The sequence below is a fragment of the Phalangium opilio genome, unplaced genomic scaffold (genome assembly GCF_054372755.1).
Source record: "Phalangium opilio isolate 3A_F unplaced genomic scaffold, DU_Popi_V2 ptg000037l_1, whole genome shotgun sequence".
Lineage (NCBI taxonomy): Eukaryota > Metazoa > Arthropoda > Arachnida > Opiliones > Phalangiidae > Phalangium > Phalangium opilio.
The window spans coordinates 2,077,459-2,094,040 of NW_028324160.1; the positions used below are offsets into that span (position 1 = coordinate 2,077,459).

At 38.0% G+C, this 16,582-nt stretch overlaps 1 long non-coding RNA gene across 2 annotated transcripts; it reads right to left on the reverse strand.

Annotated features, from left to right (window-relative positions):
* Nucleotides 1-8,189: 8,189 nt before the first annotated feature.
* On the reverse strand, nt 8,190-9,798 carry LOC149682924 (uncharacterized). 2 transcript variants are annotated; one of them, XR_016384151.1, is made up of 4 exons: nt 9,442-9,798; nt 9,153-9,377; nt 8,929-9,071; nt 8,190-8,848 (listed from the first exon to the last, which is right to left on the reverse strand). It is a non-coding gene; the product is annotated as an uncharacterized LOC149682924 (long non-coding RNA). The 2 variants fall into 2 exon arrangements; XR_016384152.1 differs by having other exon boundaries at nt 8,929-9,018; nt 9,072-9,377.
* Nucleotides 9,799-16,582: the final 6,784 nt, after the last annotated feature.

Sequence of the window (16,582 nt, forward strand, 5' to 3'; positions counted from 1 at the left end):
TAAACTTGAGGCTACCTCAATATCGTCGTCAACTTATTTTTTGTCTCACTTATTGTTAGAAGGTTACTTTTGATTTTTGAAAATAAACTTTGCAGGCTCGTAACTCTGGTTCTACCAGAGATACGGGGATGTAAATAATGTGACCTTGACACAAATGTTCGGATAATTATAAAGGTCTTTGCATGTTCCAAGCAAATCAAAAAAACTTCGCGGTTTCGAACCTGTGGCCTTCCGGGAGTGAGGCGGATGCGATAACCGCTACACTAAAGATAAGTTATTATTTTTAATCGAAAGAACAGGGTCAAGTAATTATGCAATACGTGAATAAACAAACCCCTCCATAGAAAATGCATTAGACTATACATTGCAAGGCCCATAACTCCTTGTCTACTAGAGATACCGGGATGTCCTTAGGATATGTTATGGTCCAATTTGTCCTTCATCTAACCATACTAAAAACTTTGGGCTACGACAAACAGGGGCCGAGTACTTAAGCAAAACGTAAAGAAACAAACCCCCTCCATAGGAAATGAGTTAGACTATACTTTGCAGGCTCGTAACTCTGTTTCCACTGGAGATACGGGGATGTCCTTTGAGTATGTTATAGTCCAATTTGTCCCCCATCTAACCATACTAAAAACATTGAGCTACGACAAACAAGGGCCGAGATATTAAGCAAAATGTTCGTCATTTTTGGTATCGTCTCACTTATTTTTATTATGTTACTTATGATTTTTGCACTAAACTTTGGAGGCTCATAACTCTTGTTCTACAAGAGATACTGGGATCTCCTTTGGATATGTTATAGTACTCTTTGCTCCCCATACAAGGATACTTTAAACTTGATGCTACCTCAATATCGTCGTCAACTTATTTTTTGTCTCACTTATTGTTAGAAGGTTACTTTTGATTTTTGAAAATAAATTTTGCAGGCTCGTAACTCTGTTTCTACTGGAGATACGGGGATGTCCTTTGAGTATGTTATAGACCAATTTGTCCCCCATCTAGCCATACTAAGAATTAGGGCTTCGACAAACAGTAGTCGAGTAATTAAGCTAATCGTAAACAAACAGACCCCTCCATAGGAAATACATTAGACTAAATTCTGGAGGCTGGTAACTCTGGTTCTACCAGAGATACGGGGATGTAAATAATGTGACCTTGACACAAATGTTCGGATAATTATAAAAAAAAACTTCGCGGTTTCGAACCTGTGGCCTTCCGGGAGTGAGGCGGATGCGATAACCGCTACACTGAAGATATGTTATTATTTTTAAACGAAAGAACAGGGTCAAGTAATTAAGCAATACGTGAACAAACAAACCCCTCCATAGAAAATGCATTAGACTATACTTTGCAGGCTCGTAACTCTGTTTCTACTGTAGATACGGGGATGTCCTTTGAGTATGTTACAGTCCAATTTGTCTCCCATCTAACCATACTAAAAACATTGAGCTACGACAAACAGGGGCCGAGTAATTAAGCTAAACGTAAACAAACAACCCGTCCATAGGAAATGCATTAGACTATACTTTGCAGGCCCATAACTCTGTGTCTACTAGAGATACGGGGATGTCCTTAGGATATGTTATAGTCCAAATTGTCCCCCATCTAACCATACTAAAAACTTTGGGCTACGACAAACAGGGGCCGAGTACTTAAGCAAAACGTAACGAAACAAACCCCCTCCATAGGAAATGCATTAGACTATAGTTTGCAGGCTCGTAACTCTGTTTCTATTGGAGATACGGGGATGTCCTTTGAGTATGTTATAGTCCAATTTGTGTCCATCTAACCATACTAAAAACATTGAGCTACGACAAACAGGGGCCGAGTAATTAAGCTTAACGTAAACAAACAACCCGTCCATAGCAAATGCATTAGACTATACTTTGCAGGCCCATAACTCTGTGTCTACTAGAGATACGGGGATGTCCTTAGGATATGTTATAGTCCAAATTGTCCCCCATCTAACCATACTAAAAACTTTGGGCTACGACAAACAGGGGCCGAGTACTTAAGCAAAACGTAACGAAACAAACCCCCTCCATAGGAAATGCATTAGACTATAATTTGCAGGCTCGTAAATCTGTTTCTACTGGAGATACGGGGATGTCCTTTGAGTATGTTATAGTCCAATTTGTCCTCCATCTAACCATACTAAAAACATTGAGCTACGACAAACAGGGGCCGAGTAATTAAGCTAAACGTAAACAAACAACCCGTCCATAGCAAATGCATTAGACTATACTTTGCAGGCCCATAACTCTGTGTCTACTAGAGATACGGGGATGTCCTTAGGATATGTTATAGTCCAAATTGTCCCCCATCTAACCATACTAAAAACATTGAGCTAGGACAAACAGGGTCCTAGATATTAAGCAAAATGTTCGTCAACTTTTGTATCGTCTCACTTATTTTTATTATGTTACTTATGATTTTTGCACTAAACTTTGGAGGCTCATAACTCTTGTTCTACAAGAGATACTGGGATCTCCTTTGGATATGTTATAGTACTCTTTGCTCCCCATACAAGGATACTTTAAACTTGAGGCTACCGCAATATCGTCGTCAACTTATTTTTTGTCTCACTTATTGTTAGAAGGATACTTTTGATTTTTGAAAATAAATTTTGCAGGCTCGTAACTCTGTTTCTACTGGAGATACGGGGATGTCCTTTGAGTAGGTTATAGACCAATTTGTCCTTCATCTAGCCATACCAAGAATTAGGGCTACGACAAACAGTAGTCGAGTAATTAAGCTAATCGTAAACAAACAAACCCCCTCCATAGGAAATACATTAGACTAAATTCTGGAGGCTCGTAACTGTGGTTCTACCAGAGATACGGGGATGTAAATAATGTGACCTTGACACAAATGTTCGGATAATTATAAAAAAAAACTTCGCGGTTTCGAACCCATGGCCTTCCTGGAGTGAGGCGGATGCGATAACCGCTACACTAAAGATATGTTATTATTTTTAATCGAAAGAACAGGGTCAAGTAATTAAGCAATACGTGAAAAAACAAACCCCTCCATAGAAAATGCATTAGACTATACTTTGCAGGCTCCTAACTCTGTTTCTACTGGAGATACGGGGATGTCCTTTGAGTATGTTATAGTCCAATTTGTCCCCCATCTAACCATACTAAAAATATTGAGCTACGACCAACAGGGGCCGAGTAATTAAGCTAAACGTAAACAAACAACCCGTCCATAGGAAATGCAGTAGACTATATTTTGCAGGCCCATAACTCTTTGTCTACTAGAGATACGGGAATGTCCTTAGGATATGTTATAGTCCAAATTGTCCCCCATCTAACCATACTAAAAACTTTGGGCTACGACAAACAGGGGCCGAGTACTTAAGCAAAACGTAACGAAACAAACCCCCTCCATAGGAAATGCATTAGACTATACTTTGCAGGCTCGTAAATCTGTTTCTACTGGAGATACGGGGATGTCCTTTGAGTATGTTATAGTCCAATTTGTCCTCCATCTAACCATACTACAAATAATGAGCTACGACAAACAAAGGCCGAGTAATTAAGCTAAACGTAAACAAACAACCCGTCCATAGGAAATGCATTAGGCTATATTTTGCAGGCCCATAACTCTGTGTCTACTAGAGATACGGGGATGTCCTTAGGATATGTTATAGTCCAAATTGTCCCCCATCTAACCATACTAAAAACTTTGGGCTACGACAAACAGGGGCCGAGTACTTAAGCAAAACGTAACGAAACAAACCCCCTCCATAGGAAATGCATTAGACTATACTTTGCAGGCTCGTAAATCTGTTTCTACTGGAGATACGGGGATGTCCTTTGAGTATGTTATAGTCCAATTTGTCCCCCATCTAACCATACTACAAATAATGAGCTACGACAAACAAGGGCCGAGTAATTAAGCTAAACGTAAACAAACAACCCGTCCATAGGAAATGCATTAGACTATATTTTGCAGGCCCATAACTCTGTGTCTACTAGAGATACGGGGATGTCCTTAGGATATGTTATAGTCCAAATTGTCCCCCATATAACCATACTAAAAACATTGAGCTACGACAAACGTTGGCCGAGATATTAAGCAAAATGTTCGTCAACTTTGGTATCGTCTCACTTATTTTTATTATGTTACTTATGATTTTTGCACTAAACTTTGGAGGCTCATAACTCTTGTTCTACAAGAGATACTGGGATCTCCTTTGGATATGTTATAGTACTCTTTGCTCCCCATACAAGGATACTTTAAACTTGAGGCTACCTCAATATCGTCGTCAACTTATTTTTTGTCTCACTTATTGTTAGAAGGTTACTTTTGATTTTTGAAAATAAACTTTGCAGGTTCGTAACTCTGGTTCTACCAGAGATACGGGGATGTAAATAATGTGACCTTGACACAAATGTTCGGATAATTATAAAGGTCTTTGCATGTTCCAAGCAAAAAAAAAACTTCGCGGTTTCGAACCTGTGGCCTTCCGAGAGTGAGGCGGATGCGATAACCGCTACACTAAAGATATGTTATTATTATTAATCGAAAGAACAGGGTCAAGTAATTAAGCAATACGTGAACAAACAAACCCCTCCATAGAAAATGCATTAGACTATACTTTGCAGGCTCGTAACTCTGTTTCTACTGGAGATACGGGGATGTCCTTTGAGTATGTTATAGTCCAATTTGTCCCCCATCTAACCATACTAAAAACATTGAGCTACGACAAACAGCAGTCGAGTAATTAAGCTAATCGTAAACAAACAAACCCCTCCATAGGAAATGCATTAGACTATACTTTGCAGGCCCATAACTCTGTGTCTACTAGAGATACGGGGATGTCCTTAGGATATGATATAGTCCAAATTGTCCCCCATCTAACCATACTAAAAACTTTGGGCTACGACAAACAGGGGCCGAGTAATTAAGCTAAACGTAAACAAACAACCCCTCCATTGGAAATGCATTAGACTATACTTTGCAGGCTCGTAACTCTGTTTCTACTGGAGATACGGGTATGTCCTTTGAGTATGTTTTAGTCCAATTTGTCCCCCATCTAACCATACAAAAACATTGAGCTACGACAAACAGGGGCCGAGATATTAAGCAAAATGTTCGTCAACTTTGGTATCGTCTCACTTATTTTTATTATGTTACTTATGATTTTTGCACTAAACTTTGTCGGCTCATAACTCTTGTCGTAGCTCAATGTTTTTCGTATGGTTAGATGGGGGACAAATTGGACTAAAACATATTCAAAGGACATCCCCGTATCTCCAGTAGAAACAGAGTTATGGGCCTGCAAAGTATAGTCTAATGCATTTCCTATGGACGGGTTGTTTGTTTACGTTTAGCTTAATTACTCGGCCCCTGTTTGTCGTAGCTCAATGTTTTTAGTATGGTTAGATGGGGGACAAATTGGACTGTAACATACTCAAAGGACATCCCCGTATCTACAGTAGAAACAGAGTTACGAGCCTGCAAAGTATAGTCTAATGCATTTTCTATGGAGGGGTTTGTTTGTTCACGTATTGCTTAATTACTTGACCCTGTTCTTTCGATTAAAAATAATAACATATCTTTAGTGTAGCAGTTATCGCATCCGCCTCACTCCCGGAAGGCCACAGGTTCGAAACCGCGAAGTTTTTTTTATAATTATCCGAACATTTGTGTCAAGGTCACATTAATTACATCCCCGTATCTCTGGTAGAACCAGAGTTACCAGCCTCCAGAATTTAGTCTAATGTATTTCCTATGGAGGGGTTTGTTTGTTTACGATTAGCTTAATTACTCGACTACTGTTTGTCGTAGCTCAATGTTTTTAGTATGGCTAGATGAAGGACAAATTGGACTATAACATATCCTAAGGACATCCCGGTATCTCTAGTAGACACAGAGTTATGGGCCTGCAAAGTATAGTCTAATGCATTTCCTATGGACGGGTTGTTTGTTTACGTTTAGCTTAATAACTCGGCCCCAGTTTGTCGTAGCTCAATGTTTTTAGTATGGTTAGATGGGGGACAAATTGGACTATAACATATTCAAAGGACATCCCCGTATCTCCAGTAGAAACAGAGTTACGGGCCTGCAAAGTTTATTTTCAAAAATCAAAAGTAACCTTCTAACAATAAGTGAGACAAAAAATAAGTTGACGACGATATTGAGGTAGCCTCAAGTTTAAAGTATCCTTGTATGGGGAGCAAAGAGTACTATAACATATCCAAAGGAGATCCCAGTACCTCTTGTAGAACAAGAGTTATGAGCCTCCAAAGTTTAGTGCAAAAATCATAAGTAACATAATAAAAATAAGTGAGACGATACCAAAGTTGACGAACATTTTGCTTAATATCTCGGCCCCTGTTTGTCGTAGCTCACTGTTTTTAGTATGGTTAGATGGGGGACAAATTGGACTATAACATATTCAAAGGACATCCCCGTATCTCCAGTAGAAACAGAGTTACGAGCCTGCAAATATAGTCTAATGCATTTCCTATGGAGGTGGTTTGTTTCGTTACGTTTTGCTTAAGTACTCGGCCCCTGTTTGTCGTAGCCCAAAGTTTTTAGTATGGTTAGATGGGGGACAATTTGGACTATAACATATCCTAAGGACATCCCCGTATCTCTAGTAGACACAGAGTTATGGGCCTGCAAAGTATAGTCTAATGCATTTCCTATGGAGGGGTTTGTTTGTTTACGATTAGCTTAATTACTCGACTACTGTTTGCCGTAGCTCAATGTTTTTAGTATGGTTAGATGGGGGACAAATTGGAATATAACATACTCAAAGGACATCGCCGTATCTACAGTAGAAACAGAGTTACGAGCCTGCAAAATATAGTCTAATGCATTTTCTATGGAGGGGTTTGTTTGTTCATGTATTGCTTAATTACTTGACCCTGTTCTTTCGATTAAAAATAATAACATATATTTAGCGTAGCGGTTATCGCATCCGCCTCACTCCCGGAAGGCCACAGGTTCGAAACCGCGAAATTTTTTTTTATAATTATCCGAACATTTGTGTCAAGGTCACATTATTTAAATCCCCGTATCTCTGGTAGAACCAGTTACGAGCCTCCAGAATTTAGTCTAATGGATTTCCTATGGAGGGGTTTGTTTGTTTACGATTAGCTTAATTACTCGACTACTGTTTGTCGTAGCTCAATGTTTTTAGTATGGTTAGATGGGGGACAAATTGGACTTTTACATACTCAAAGGACATCCGCGTATCTACAGTAGAAACAGATTTACGAGCCTGCAAAATATAGTCTAATGCATTTTCTATGGAGGGGTTTGTTTGTTCACTTATTGCTTAATTACTTGACCCTGTTCTTTCGATTAAAAATAATAACGTATCTTTAGTGTAGCGGTTATCGCATCCGCCTCACTCCCGGAAGGCCACAGGTTCGAAACCGCGAAATTTTTTTTTATAATTATCCGAACATTTGTGTCAAGGTCACATTATTTACATCCCCGTATCTCTGGTAGAACCACAGTTACGAGCCTCCAGAATTTAGTCTAATGGATTTCCTATGGAGGGGTTTGTTTATTTACGATTAGCTTAATTACTCGACTACTGTTTGTCGTAGCTCAATGTTTTTAGTATGGTTAGATGAAGGACAAATTGCACTGTAAAAAAAAATGTGGCGGAAACGCTCCTATAAAGGTATTTTCGACCCCCACCCCAGACGTACCATATAAGGTATGAATTCGCACCCTTCATATAGGGTATTAATGTGAACCCCTAGATAAGGGGCGTTTTTTTATACCATTGGGTAATTTTTCGCGCCTTAATAGGTACATATTAGTAACATAGTATTTGTCTTTGAAGCAACAGAAGGGAATAAATATGTACCCTTCTTGAGTGATTGGGGTATAAATAGACTCCATATATGGTGCTTTTCCGGACAACAACAATTTGAATTAGGGGTGCGAAAAAGCGCCCTTTCTCCATTTAGGGGTGCGTTTTCAGAACATTAGAGGTATTTTCTTGGATATCAAAAATTTGGCTCAGGGGTGCGAAAAAGCACCCTTTCTCCATTTAGGGGTGCGTTTTCAGACCATTAAAGGTATTTTCTTGGATATCAAAAATTCGAATTAGGGGTGCAAAAAGCGCCCTTTCTCCATTTATAGGTGCGTTTTCAGACCATTAAAGGTATTTTCCCGTACCTTAAAAATTTGACTCGGGGGTCCGAAAATATTATTTTTCTCCATTTTAAGGTGCATTTTATTACAATTAAAGGGGTTTAAAAGTTTGAGCAAGGAAATGTGATTATTTTCGACGAAATAGTTTTATAGCCATGAGGTATCTATTGTGATAATTCTTTAAAAGAACTTCAGTGTATAGTTAACTTTATCGGGGTCAATTAAGATTCGGACTAAAATACTTTAACACTTTGATTTATTTTTAAATTATTTATACTTCATTAATAAAAATTAAATTTTTATTGAACAAATAGCTACTTTAAAGCCTATAAATTAATTTCACACTACAATATAATTATTAGAACATTAAGCTTAAACCTGATAATCTAAATATTTAGTACTATGAAAAACTAAACACTTACCAGAAACTATTTCTTAAGAAACCAGATATTAAAAAACTAATGATATCTCACCCCTATATAAAAATTTAATTAATTTATACCATAATTAATCTTCTCTAGTCAAATCAAAAACAAAGATTTTTAACAATATTTTTAGAAAAAAAATATTTGATTAAAGAAAGATGACTTTGTTACATTTGTACTAAAATTTCCACCACAGAAACAGATATTATAAACCGCTTGAATAGTTGGTCGACCTTTTTTGACTTAATAAAGATTATTCAGTCGAAGTCATCACGATTAATATAACCCTGCAATGAAAATATTATAGAACTGATTTAAAATTATCTTAAAATATCAAACCGCCGTTTTTAGACATTTTCAAACTCACATTTAAATTTAATCCTTTCCTGTTACAACACTCTAGAACATTACACAACAAGATTCCATTTTAAAGGCATGATGTTATGACTGCTATTTACTGTATTTTTTGTAAGCATTCCATGAAATTTTACATATCAGGTTCATACAAACCTGGACATGTCAGGGAAATAAATTTTTGACCAATTCTTTTCATTCACATCTTACGTGGAAAATACCTAAATTCATACCAACCTGGGTTTTAGCTGTTTCAAAATTTCACATCACTTAAGTTGTGATTCATGAACTAATCCATCAGTAATGATTTTTTGTAATGCTAAGTGTAAACGGAAAAGTTGCCTTCTGATGGCTGAAAATAGAGAATAAATTAAAATTAACTGGCCAAAGGCTTGCCTTACTTTAAAGGATGAGATCCGTTAGTCAGAACTTTAGTTTTTATGGCTCCTGATTCAAACAAGTCTGAAATTGGAAACATTTTTAAAATTCACACAGTTTATATTAATGTATTACACATAATTATTACCTTGGTTGGACTTGTGAGCGTAACTAATTTTCAAATGGACGTAGTCGCTTAAATGAGTGTCGCTAAGCCTAGTTTGAAATTTTTAGGGTTAAAAAAATATGGCACGCGACGCGCGCGAATTTATTTCACGATGGCGCGTGCGCACGTGACTTTCAAGTAAAAAATTCCTTTTGAGGTATAAATAAACACCCTCCACAACATAAAATATTTACAAATGGTACAAAAACACACCAACAGAGAACCCTGAGGCTTGTTTTGACACCCTATAGGGTTAGAATAAACACCTTAAGGTGTTTTTTTAAGAAAATACCTTTAAGGGTACAAATACACCACATCAAAATCCAATTTTTTTTTACAGTGTGGACTATAACATATCCTAAGGACATCTTGGTATCTTTAGTAGACACAGAGTTATGGGCCTGCAAAGCATAGTCTAATGCATTTCCTATGGAGGGGTTTGTTTGTTCACGTAGTGCTTAATTACTTGATCCTGTTCTTTCGATTAAAAATAATAACATATCTTTAGTGTAGCGGTTATCGCATCCGCCTCACTCCCGGAAGGCCACAGGTTCGAAACCGCGAAGTTTTTTTTTTTTTTGCTTGGAACATGCAAAGACCTTTATAATTATCCGAACATTTGTGTCAAGGTCACATTATTTACATCCCCGTATCTCTGGTAGAACCAGAGTTACGAGCCTCCAGAATTTAGTCTAATGTATTTCCTATGGAGGGGTTTGTTTGTTTACGATTAGCTTAATTACTCGACTACTGTTTGTCGTAGCCCTAATTCTTAGTATGGCTAGATGGGGGACAAATTGGTCTATAACATTCTCAAAGGACATCCCCGTATCTCCAGTAGAAACAGAGTTACGAGCCTGCAAAGTTTATTTTCAAAAATCAAAAGTAACCTTCTAACAATAAGTGAGACAAAAAGTAAGTTGACGACGATATTGAGGTAGCCTCAAGTTTAAAGTATCCTTGTATGGGGAGCAAAGAGTACTATAACATATCCAAAGGAGATCCCAGTATCTCTTGTAGAACAAGAGTTATGAGCCTCCAAAGTTTAGTGCAAAAATCATAAGTAACATAATAAAAATAAGTGAGACGATACCAAAATTGACGAAACTTTTGCTTAATATCTCGGCCCCTGTTTGTCGTAGCTTAATGTTTTTAGTATGGTTAGATGGGGGACAATTTGGACTATAACATATCCTAAAGACATCCCCCTATCTCTAGTAGACGCAGAGTTATGGGCCTGCAAAATATAGTCTAATGCATTTCCTATGGACGGGTTGTTTGTTTAAGTTTAGCTTAAATACTCGGCCCCTGTTTGTCGTAGCTCAATGTTTTTAGTATGGTTAGATGGGGGACAAATTGGACTATAACATACTCAAAGGACATCCCCGTATCTACAGTAGAAACAGAGTTACGATCCTGCAAAGTATAGTCTAATGCATTTTCTATGGAGGGGTTTGTTTGTTCACGTATTGCTTAATTACTTGACCCTGTTCTTTCGATTAAAAACAATAACATATCTTTAGTGTAGCGGTTATCGCATCCGCCTCACTCCCGGAAGGCCACAGGTTCGAAACCGCGAAGTTTTTTTTTGCTTGGAACATGCAAAGACCTTTATAATTATCCGAACATTTGTGTCAAGGTCACATTATTTACATCCCCGTATCTCTGGTAGAACCAGAGTTACGAGCCTCCAGAATTTAGTCCAATGTATTTCCTATGGAGGGGTTTGTTTGTTTACGATTAGCTTAATTACTCGACTACTGTTTGTTGTAGCTCAATGTTTTTAGTATGGTTCGATGGGGGACAAATTGGACTATAACATACTCAAAGGACATCCCCGTATCTCTAGTAGAAACAGAGTTATGAGCCTGCAAATTATAGTCTAATGCATTTCCTATGGAGGGGGTTTGTTTCATTACGTTTTGCTTAAGTACTCGGCCCCTGTTTGTCGTAGCCCAAAGTTTTTAAAATGGTTAGATGAAGGACAAATTGGACTATAACATATCCTAAGGACATCCCGGTATCTCTAGTAGACACAGAGTTATGGGCCTGCAAAGTATAGTCTAATTCATTTTCTATGGAGGGGTTTGTTTGTTCACGTATTGCTTAATTACTTGACCCTGTTCTTTCGATTAAAAATAATAACATATCTTTAGTGTAGCGGTTATCGCATCCGCCTCACTCCCGGAAGGCCACAGGTTCGAAACCGCGAAGTTTTTTTTTGCTTGGAACATGCAAAGACCTTTATAATTATCCGAACATTTGTGTCAAGGTCACATTATTTACATCCCCGTATCTCTGGTAGAACCAGAGTTACGAGCCTGCAAAGTTTATTTTCAAAAATCAAAAGTAACCTTCTAACAATAAGTGAGACAAAAAATAAGTTGACGACGATATTGAGGTAGCCTCAAGTTTAAAGTATCCTTGTATGGGGAGCAAAGAGTACTATAACATATCCAAAGGAGATCCCAGTATCTCTTATAGAACAAGAGTTATGAGCCTCCAAAGTTTAGTACAAAAATCATAAGTAACATAATAAAAATAAGTGAGACGATACCAAAGTTAACGAACATTTTGCTTAATATCTCGGCCCTTGTTTGTCGTAGCTCAATATTTTTAGTATGGTTAGATGGGGGACAATTTGGACTATAGCATATCCTAAGGACATCCCGGTATCTCTAGTAGACACAGAGTTATGGGCCTGCAAAGTATAGTCTAATTCATTTTCTATGGAGGGGTTTGTTTGTTCACGTATTGCTTAATTACTTGACCCTGTTCTTTCGATTAAAAATAATAACATATCTTTAGTGTAGCGGTTATCGCATCCGCCTCACTCCCGGAAGGCCACAGGTTCGAAACCGCGAAGTTTTTTTTTGCTTGGAACATGCAAAGACCTTTATAATTATCCGAACATTTGTGTCAAGGTCACATTATTTACATCCCCGTATCTCTGGTAGAACCAGAGTTACGAGCCTGCAAAGTTTATTTTCAAAAATCAAAAGTAACCTTCTAACAATAAGTGAGACAAAAAATAAGTTGACGACGATATTGAGGTAGCCTCAAGTTTAAAGTATCCTTGTATGGGGAGCAAAGAGTACTATAACATATCCAAAGGAGATCCCAGTATCTCTTATAGAACAAGAGTTATGAGCCTCCAAAGTTTAGTACAAAAATCATAAGTAACATAATAAAAATAAGTGAGACGATACCAAAGTTAACGAACATTTTGCTTAATATCTCGGCCCTTGTTTGTCGTAGCTCAATATTTTTAGTATGGTTAGATGGGGGACAATTTGGACTATAGCATATCCTAAGGACATCCCCTTATCTCCAGTAGAAACAGAGTTACGAGCCGGAAAAGTATAGTCTAATGCATTTCCTATGGAGGGGTTGTTTGTTTACGTTTAGCTTAATTACTCGGCCCCTGTTTGTTGTAGCTCAATGTTTTTAGTATGGTTCGATGGGGGACAAATTGGACTATAACATACTCAAAGGACATCCCCGTATCTCTAGTAGAAACAGAGTTATGAGCCTGCAAATTATAGTCTAATGCATTTCCTATGGAGGGGGTTTGTTTCATTACGTTTTGCTTAAGTACTCGGCCCCTGTTTGTCGTAGCCCAAAGTTTTTAAAATGGTTAGATGAAGGACAAATTGGACTATAACATATCCTAAGGACATCCCGGTATCTCTAGTAGACACAGAGTTATGGGCCTGCAAAGTATAGTCTAATTCATTTTCTATGGAGGGGTTTGTTTGTTCACGTATTGCTTAATTACTTGACCCTGTTCTTTCGATTAAAAATAATAACATATCTTTAGTGTAGCGGTTATCGCATCCGCCTCACTCCCGGAAGGCCACAGGTTCGAAACCGCGAAGTTTTTTTTTGCTTGAAACATGCAAAGACCTTTATAATTATCCGAACATTTGTGTCAAGGTCACATTATTTACATCCCCGTATCTCTGGTAGAACCAGAGTTACGAGCCTCCAGAATTTAGTCTAATGTATTTCCTATGAAGGGGTTTGTTTGTTTACGATTAGCTTAATTACTCGACTACTGTTTGTCGTAGCCCTAATTCTTAGTATGGCTAGATGGGGGACAAATTGGTCTATAACATACTCAAAGGACATCCCCGTATCTTCAGTAGAAACAGAGTTACGAGCCTGCAAAGTTTATTTTCAAAAATCAAAAGTAACCTTCTAACAATAAGTGAGACAAAAAAAAGTTGACGACGATATTGAGGTAGCCTCAAGTTTAAAGTATCCTTGTATGGGGAGCAAAGAGTACTAAAACACCACATCCAAAGGAGATCCCAGTATCTCTTGTAGAACAAGAGTTATGAGCCTCCAAAATTTAGTGCAAAAATCATAAGTAACATAATAAAAATAAGTGAGACGATACCAAAGTTGACGAACATTTTGCTTAATATCTCGGCCCTTGTTTGTCGTAGCTCAATGATTTTAGTATGGTTAGATGGGGGACAAATTGGACTATAACATACTCAAAGGACATCCCCGTATCTCCAGTAGAAACAGAGTTACGAGCCTGCAAAATATAGTCTAATGCATTTTCTATGGAGGGGTTTGTTTGTTCACGTATTGCTTAATTACTTGACCCTGTTCTTTCGATTAAAAATAATAACATATCTTTGGTGTAGCGGTTATCGCATCCGCCTCACTCCCGGAAGGCCACAGGTTCGAAACCGCGAAGTTTTTTTTTATTGGAACATGCAAATTTCTTTATAATTATCCGAACATTTGTGTCAAGGTCACATTATTTACATCCCCGTATCTCTAGTAGAACCAGAGTTACGAGCCTCCAAAATTTAGTCTAATGTATTTCCTATGAAGGGGTTTGTTTGTTTACGATTAGCTTAATTACTCGACTACTGTTTGTCGTAGCCCTAATTCTTAGTATGGCTAGATGGGGGACAAATTGGTCTATAACATACTCAAAGGACATCCCCGTATCTCCAGTAGAAACAGAGTTACGAGCCTGCAAAGTTTAATTTCAAAAATCAAAAGTAACCTTCTAACAATAAGTGAGACAAAAAATAAGTTGACCACGATATTGAGGTAGCCTCAAGTTTAAAGCATCCTTGTATGGGGAGCAAAGAGTACTATAACATATCCAAAGGAGATCCCAGTATCTCTTGTAGAACAAGAGTTATGAGCCTCCAAAGTTTAGTGCAAAAATCATAAGTAACATAATAAAAATAAGTGAGACGATACCAAAGTTGACGAACATTTTGCTTAATATCTCGGCCCCTGTTTGTCGTAGCTCAATGTTTTTAGTATGGTTAGATGACAGACAAATTGGACTAAAACATACTCAAAGGACATCCCCGTATCTCCAGTAGAAACAGAGTTACGAGCCTGCAAAGTATAGTCTAATGCATTTCCTATGGAGGGGTTGTTTTTTTACGTTTAATTTAATTACTCGGCCCCTGTTTGTCGTAGCCCAACGTCTTTACTATGGTTAGATGGGGGACAATTTGGACTATAACATATCCTACGGACATCCCCGTATCTCTAGTAGACACAGAGTTATGGGCCTGAAAAATATAGTCTAATGCATTTCCTATGGACGGCATGTTTGTTTACGTTTAGCTTAATTACTCGGCCCCTGTTTGTCGTAGCTCAATGTTTTTAGTATGGTTAGATGGGGGACAATTTCGACTATATCATATCCTAAGGACATCCCCGTATCTGTAGTAGACACAGAGTTATGGGCCTGCAAAGTATAGTCTAATGCATTTCCTATGGACGGGTTGTTTGTTTACGTTTAGCTTAATTACTCGGCCCCTGTTTGTCGTAGCTCAATGTTTTTAATATGGTTAGATGGGGGACAAATTGGACTATAACATACTCAAAGGACATCCCCGTATCTCCAGTAGAAACAGAGTTACGAGCCTGCAAAGTTTAATTTCAAAAATCAAAAGTAACCTTCTAACAATAAGTGAGACAAAAAATAAGTTGACCACGATATTGAGGTAGCCTCAAGTTTAAAGCATCCTTGTATGGGGAGCAAAGAGTACTATAACATATCCAAAGGAGATCCCAGTATCTCTTGTAGAACAAGAGTTATGAGCCTCCAAAGTTTAGTGCAAAAATCATAAGTAACATAATAAAAATAAGTGAGACGATACCAAAGTTGACGAACATTTTGCTTAATATCTCGGCCCCTGTTTGTCGTAGCTCAATGTTTTTAGTATGGTTAGATGACAGACAAATTGGACTAAAACATACTCAAAGGACATCCCCGTATCTCCAGTAGAAACAGAGTTACGAGCCTGCAAAGTATAGTCTAATGCATTTCCTATGGAGGGGTTGTTTTTTTACGTTTAATTTAATTACTCGGCCCCTGTTTGTCGTAGCCCAACGTCTTTACTATGGTTAGATGGGGGACAATTTGGACTATAACATATCCTACGGACATCCCCGTATCTCTAGTAGACACAGAGTTATGGGCCTGAAAAATATAGTCTAATGCATTTCCTATGGACGGCATGTTTGTTTACGTTTAGCTTAATTACTCGGCCCCTGTTTGTCGTAGCTCAATGTTTTTAGTATGGTTAGATGGGGGACAATTTCGACTATATCATATCCTAAGGACATCCCCGTATCTGTAGTAGACACAGAGTTATGGGCCTGCAAAGTATAGTGTAATGCATTTCCTATGGACGGGTTGTTTGTTTACGTTTAGCTTAATTACTCGGCCCCTGTTTGTCGTAGCTCAATGTTTTTAATATGGTTAGATGGGGGACAAATTGGACTATAACATACTCAAAGGACATCCCCGTATCTCCAGTAGAAACAGAGTTACGAGCCTGCAAAGTATAGTCTAATGCATTTTCTATGGAGGGGTTTTTTTGTTCACGTATTGCTTAATTACTTGACCCTGTTCATTCGATTAATAATAATAACATATCTTTAGTGTAGCGGTTATCGCATCCGCCTCACTCCCGGAAAGCCACAGGTTCAAAACCGCGAAGTTTTTTTTTTATAATTATCCGAACATTTGTGTCAAGGTCACATTATTTACATCCCCGTATCTCTGGTAGAACCAGAGTTACGAGCCTCCAGAATTTTGACTGGAGGCACCATTGAGCCACGGAAGCCC